Below are 7,065 nucleotides of genomic sequence, written 5' to 3'. Positions count from 1 at the left end.
GGAGGAATGTGTCCGCCTGGGGAAGGGTGTGGGGAAGAAGAAGGAGGAGGAGGAGATCAGGATGGAAGGTGGTAGGAGCGACGGGGGTAGGGGAGGGGGGTGGTGAATCCTTGCTCGGTGGAGCTGTGGTGGGGGGTGAAAACGGCAATGGCGTTGGGGGTGGGTTGGTGAGGGTGGCGTTTAAAGAGGGCGGGAGGAGTGCGGTGACACTTGCCTGTCCCTCAACAGCTACTGGGTTTTCACCTCCGCCATTGATTCATCTCTTTCACTGTCGAGGTTGCGGTGTGCTGTTCGGTTCAGACATGCTTGCCTCTGGGTCTGGGATCGCGGAGATCTGATCCGGCAACGACCGCCGACGCGGAAACTGAGGTGAAATTGGGGCACACCTGGCGCCCAGTTTGGGCAGGAATTTTCACGTCCCTCAATTTGGAATAGAGTAATTCAAAGGTTAATGTTAATTGATTTGCGTATGTGAAAACATTTACAGTATGATGCGAAAAATTAAGCATTTCTTGAAACATTAATTGGTTATATGCAAATGTTAATACATGCTCCCTTTGTTTCAAATTAGAGTTGTCTTTAGATTTATCTAGATACGAATATATCTATCTAACACTAAACTAGATACTTCTTCCGTCTCATAATGTAAGACGTTTTTTAACACTAGAGTAGTAGTACATCTGTATTTTGATAAATTTAAGATAAGTGATTCAGGACGGAGGTTGTATTTATTAGTACAATATTGCTATTAGAATTACTTCAGTTTTTTGTTGCTGTTGAGAAAAGTTCCTTTTCTATTTAGAAAAGTTTAGACTTGTTGGATTGGACTAGGGTGCCTTTACCTAGCAGTTTCCTATTACCGGTTCTCACAAGCAAACGCCCGGAAAACACAGAGCAAGCAACCAAAGTACAGTACCAGTGCTACCTCTCAGACACCTCACATTAACTACACACAAGCTCCAAATAGTTAACAACAACCTATGAGAATATCCAAATCAATTTTAGATTTTAGCACCGCTGCCACCTCAATTTTTTTAGGGAAGATACTGCTGCTGCTTCTTCCCTCTGCCAATAGAGGAGCAGTGTAGTGTAGTGTATATATTCTAACAGCAGGTTAATTTGCAAAGCTTATTGGATAATTTGGACTGGCACTGGAGATGTGGCAGCAGAGGCCCCAGATCCATCCATCCAGTATACTAGTAGCCCAGAAGAATATTAGGTGGCCTGCAGCTTTTGCTTTGCCTTTTAATACACCCTCTAGACCTAATCTTGTGCTAATCCTGCTCTTCCCTTAACTTTAAGCCAAAGCAACGCAAGACATTTTTTGAGCTGGATGGGGGAGGAGAGGGAGAGGGAGGGGGATGGTACATCTCTTTGCTGGTAGCGGATTGGAACATGGAACCTAACCGGGAAAAGAAAAGCAACATTGGAGGTGACACCAAATCTGAAGCTTTCTTTCATTAATTCTGGATGAACAGTGTTATTTCATTTTGAGTTAAAGAGCTTCAATGTTTAAGAATTTCTTTTGGAGGAATTATTTGTTTTCCTTCTCTCTTTTTTTGCAGTTTCGGTGAGGATCCAAGGGTGTAGATTTCTTGTGTGGTACCACATCCTACAAGTACTACTGTAGCGGCGTGTGCTGCAGGCGCACGATAAAGCGATTAAGAAACTGCCGGAAAGTTTGGTGCGGAAATGTAGACCGGCCCAGGCCCAGCCGGTCAGGGGTCCAGGCATCTGAAAAGTAAAACCGGTGGGGGCACCCGGAGGACTGGTTGTACTGTCCGGTCTTGGTGGCAGCTTTGGCGTTTCCTTTAGCGTGCAATGACTGAATCGAGTGGATCAACAACAACTTTCACGGTTTTGGGGAATCCATCCATCCATGGAGGCAGGACGCAGCACACCATGTCGACCGGCCGAACCCGCGGAGTAGGTGGAAGTGAGGTGGAATGAAAACCGTTCTTCACTCACGGAGGGAGCCTTGCACGAGCTTCTGATTATTCCTTTGGCTGCGACCGACGGCGTTTCCGGCTCTGCCTGAGCGCACCACAGACGGCGTTTTTCATTGGCTCGTTGTTCTTTCGCCCTCTTGCTTTGTTGTCCCTTCTACATAATTGTTGTCCTATGGCGCGCACGGAGCTTCTGCATTTTGCAGTAATCTTTTGTTCCCAATCCATCCAGCTTCCGTGGTTTTATTGTCTTTTTTAAGGCCTAAGAGCATCTACAACGGGACGCCACAAACCCTCCTCAAATGTTTGGATGGCCTGTCTGATCAGTGATCGGTTATGATTTTTTTTAATCCAGACAGACGCCTCAAACGTTCAGTCGGACCGGCATCCTTCATATCCAGCCTAAATATGAAGCGGTCCAGGCACGTCCGTCACGTCAGCCCGGCCCATCACAACCCCACATATATCCTATCCGATGAACCATAGACCTTAGTCCACTCTACTCTCTCCGTCTCTCCTCTTTCCGATTCGTCCTTTCCTCTTCCCACTCTGATCTATGGCCGACGACCGCAGCGGCTCCGGCTCCAACGGCGATGAGAGGGACGTCGATCCGCTCACTCTCCGCATTCACTACAAGAAATATGTTAACTTGTGACCTTGACTATTGGTCACTGAAAGATCATTATTTTTCATTTGCGACCTTTTTGTGACCAAAAACAGAAGGTCAAAAACTGGCGGTCGTAAACTGAAATTAATGACCTTCTCTGTGAGAAGGTCGTGGACGTTTATGACCAAAATATGCCTACTGTATTGTTTTGGTCACTAGCAGCCTTCACAGGCCACGTAGGCATCCAGCGTGGCAAGCTGATGTGGCACAAGAATCAGCCCAGTCCAATTCAGTTTTCTACATGGGCCTAGCCCAACAATTCGGCCTTCTTAATGTATTTTTTTCCTGTGCTTTTATTAGCTACATGGGTCTGGCCCAACAATTCAGCCTTTGATTTCTAGGCCTTTAGCCTTTTTGCTGCCATTTCTTATTTGGGCCTCGGCCTTTTTACAATCCATTTTGAACCAGGTCCCACTAGTCAGGTCATCCAATTAGGTCCCCTTGTCAGATTTATTTTGTTTCTTTCCCATTTTAAAGGACCCACTAGTGAAATGGGACCCAAGTGTGCTGTTTTGGTGCCGCACGTCAGTTCTCTATTTGTGCCACTTGTCAAGCCGGATGTACTTGATTCAAATAACACATAACACACAACAAATAACTTGATTCAAACGGAGCCAATAATACATAAAATTTTAAACGACAACCAAAGTACTTTACAATCATGGCATTATAAATCAGGTATTCAACTATAAAATACAACTAAATATTAATATGGCCAGCTCCAGCTCCAGGGTTTTCTTTGGGATTATTCTCCTGGAGTTCCTCGTACACCAACTTTTGACGAATGAAGGCCAAAATCTGCGTGTTATAAATCAGAAAAGTTAGGAATATAATCAAGTGAAGTCGTGCATATAACATTCTCCTAACAATGAAAAATAGCTGCAGAATTTTAGATCTAATAAGAAACCATGCATATAACATTCTCATAACAGCAAGCCTGAGATATATTTGGAAAGGGAAAATGACAAGTATCAACTCAGTGCAAGATAACAGAGCAACTATGTCAAAGTTATTCAGATTTCCTGATGTGTGTGTCGCGTTATACATGCATCAAGAAGATCGTATATACACACAGATTTAACGCCTAAAGCACATCAGGGGTGGAGCCTACGTATATATACACGATTACTAGTTGGAACTAGTGAACAAAGGTTGTGAATGATTTTCATACGAGTATGTACAGTCATGGTTCTGGACATGAAAATGTTTATGTACATACAAGTACTCGGTACTTAATACAGATTTGCTAAAAGAAAGCAGATAGTATATCACCCATGATCCACTGATTTAGACTGGTATTATATCTTACAAATCAAACTAAAGAAGTTCATTTCCAGCCCAACTATAATCTCAGGCCAACTACTATAAGATGCAGGGAGCAGAGAGCTCACCATAGTTTTCATGTAGTCCACATGGAAGAGGCAGCATGCCCATCCAAGCAGGATCAGCAGCACCAGCACAAGCTCAATTATAGTCTCCGGCCGCTCTCCGTCACCACTTGCGCCACCCATGCGCTCGCTGGTCGCTGGCTATGTAGTCCACCTGATTTGCAAAGTGCAAAGGTTTCATCAATAAAACAGAGAGCGTGGCTATGGTTTCCGGCAAACTTAACTTAGAGTTATGGGCATCGACATATCAGTTTAGTCATAACTCATAACTAACTGAAACTGTGCCACTTTTCGTAAAAAGATGATCACATGATTCTTGCAAGATTTTTCAGTGAGCGAGTCCCTACAACATATGCATTAAGACAGAGTGGCAACTTACAACAGCAGACATGCTTCGAAAACTACATTACATATTATAGCAGCATGATAAAAATGTACTCAAATATATTCACAGAAGCACACAGACTATATATAGTCCTTTCACAATTGGAGTAAGAAATGCAAGGATAGTTATAACTTGAAAGTTTCGCGCTAATAGCCTAATAACAAATTTCAAATAAAAATAGTATTAATTCTAATATTATATGCCAAAGTAGAAAAAAAAGCCTCGCAGTTCTCTTAGTTATCACAAAAGTAATATGCCACTTTGCTCCAAGCTTCAGTGGGCGGAAAAGAGACAGCATGGATCACATATGATATGTGCTAGCCACAGAGGCAAGCTCACAGAAACAAACAAAGGGCCTGCTAGAATATGATGATACTGTTGTTCTCACGTGAGGAAATAAAAAATTCAATAACAGAAGCTAATTTCAGGGACCATAATGGCGCTGCATCAAGTGCAGTTCAATTTCATGCCTGTCTCAGATGAAATGAAGCAATAGCAAAGCTACGATTCACCTGAAACTAATACATGGTTTCATCCATCAGAAGTAGCTGGTTACACTAATCATGAAATATCAGTGGGAATCCGAACAATTTTCTTCATCACCCGGAATCATGCAGTTCAACCCAACAGAACACAATGAGCAATAAGGTTCATAACCAATGAAGGAATGCATGTACAGCCAGTCTAAAGCAGTAAAAATGTGCAAATGTACTTCAGGAGATGGCGTGACCCGTCGATTTTCTTCATCACCCAGGTAATGCACATCTCATCAGCCAGCAGAACACAAAAAAGAGGATAGAAAAAGTACTGCTAAGAGGTTTGCAAAAAATCAAAGGAAAGTATTTGCTCAATAATAAAGGAGTACATATGTAGTCCAAGAGATGGCATGATCCGTCAGAAGTATCTGGTTGTAATAATCATGAAAAATCAGTGGGAGTCCGAACGATTTTCTTCATCACCCAGATCATGCACATCTCAACCAGCAGAACATCACAAGTAACATATGTAAAACAATGATTCTGAGCATCAGCAAACAAAATTCTACACAGTACTATAAAGCATGAACTGTGACTGGTTTCTAAAAACCGTGGGAATCATCATAAACATTTTTATAATGCAGACCAAATCATTTACCACCAGGAGAGTTTATATGACAAAAGCTGAAGGCATATCTATTAGAGTACCAGCAAATCAGACTAAACTTTCATAGAATGATTAGTATAACTAGACACATTTTAGTTTAGCATTACATAAAGACCAGTCTTAACAGACTGGTAGCAGTCGCACTAGCAACTATTGAGCACTGAAGAAACATGACATGGAAACAGCATACCCTGATGGTGCCCAGGCTGCAGCCTCAGAACCCTGCAAAACCACAAGTGACGTCAACATCAAACACACATATAAGACGCACGCCGAGATCTAGAAGGCCATGGCGTGCCTGAAGATACAACACCACCATGAAACCCTTAGAGTTGTTAACTGCCACCCCGGTAAATGTAATTGATTGATTCAGTGACCCACCATTGTGTGTGGGCGCTTACACGTCGATGAGGCCGGGCATGATGATGGCGTCCCCGTAGTCGACGAGCGGGCGGCGGAGCACGAAGCTCCGATAGTCCCCCACGGCGATGGCGTTGATCAGCTATTCCTTCACCTCAACTGCACACAAACACACACATACAGGCCAATCACGTATCGGTTTTGACTTTTTCTCATGCATTTCCACCAGATATGGATGGAAGCGGGGGGTCAACCGTCAACGCCGGGACGATGGAGGAGCAATGGAAGGGAGGGAGAGGGGAAGGGGCGGAGTACCTGCGGCGGGCCTGATGCGGCCGAGCGCGACGACCCACTGGTTGGCGATCCAGAAGTGGCCGTGCGGGAGCAGGCTGCACCCTTCCCCGCCGAGGCTCTGCACGCACGCAAAAACAACGAACACCCGTCAGCCTCCGCCACCATACCGCCGCATGCAGATTCGAGGGGCGTGAGGTGCTGCTCACCTTGGAGAAGGGCGCGGTGTAGAGGAGCGCCTCCGCGAGCGCCGCCGCCATGGCCAGCAGCAGCAGCAGCACCCGGCCAGTCCCAGCCACCATTGCTCGTCGACTCCCTCTCCTCCTCTGCGTCTGCGTGCAGCGGCGAGAGTCCCGTCCCCATCTGGGCGGGGCTGGGGACGGGACCGGGGGAGGGGGAGGAGGATGAGGTGTGGCTATGGGGGAACGGAGAGATGGCCGGGAGAGCGGCGACGCGGAGCAGGATGGGATCTACACGAGGCCGTCGCCGGGGTTTGTGGCGTGGTGGAGGCGGCCATGAGGAGGGAAGGAGGAGAGGGCGAGGAAGGAAGGGCGCCGCCGCCGGCGACGGGAAGCTGTGGCGGCGTCGATTTGAGGGAGGGAGAGGGAGGCGGCTGTGGGTGTGCGAAATCCGGGAGAGTGAGTGGAAGGGGAGCCGGAGGAGGTGGGGATCCGGCTCATGGAGGAGAGCGAGTGGAGGGGGACGGCAGTGTTGGGCGGAATCGATGGGGGCGGCGGCGCACGGAGGAGGGCGCGACTAGGGTTTGGACGAGTGGAGAGGGAGCTGCGCCGATTCGGGAGGGGGATGAGAGGGATGAGCGGTAGAGGGGGTGGGGGAAGAGGGCTGCCGTCGGATCCGGGCCTATCCAACGATGGTCGGGCATGA

The 7,065-nt window shown here is 46.6% G+C and overlaps 2 pseudogenes; both read right to left on the bottom strand.

Annotated features, from left to right (window-relative positions):
* Positions 1 to 4,919: 4,919 nt before the first annotated feature.
* On the bottom strand, positions 4,920 to 4,995 carry LOC119296146 (annotated as a pseudogene).
* Positions 4,996 to 5,275: 280 nt separating this feature from the next.
* On the bottom strand, positions 5,276 to 5,351 carry LOC119296144 (annotated as a pseudogene).
* Between the last annotated feature and the right edge of the window lie 1,714 nt (positions 5,352 to 7,065).

Source organism: Triticum dicoccoides, chromosome 1A, assembly GCF_002162155.2.
Source record: "Triticum dicoccoides isolate Atlit2015 ecotype Zavitan chromosome 1A, WEW_v2.0, whole genome shotgun sequence".
Classification (NCBI taxonomy): domain Eukaryota; kingdom Viridiplantae; phylum Streptophyta; class Magnoliopsida; order Poales; family Poaceae; genus Triticum; species Triticum dicoccoides.
This window is presented reverse-complemented; position numbering and strand designations above follow the sequence as displayed.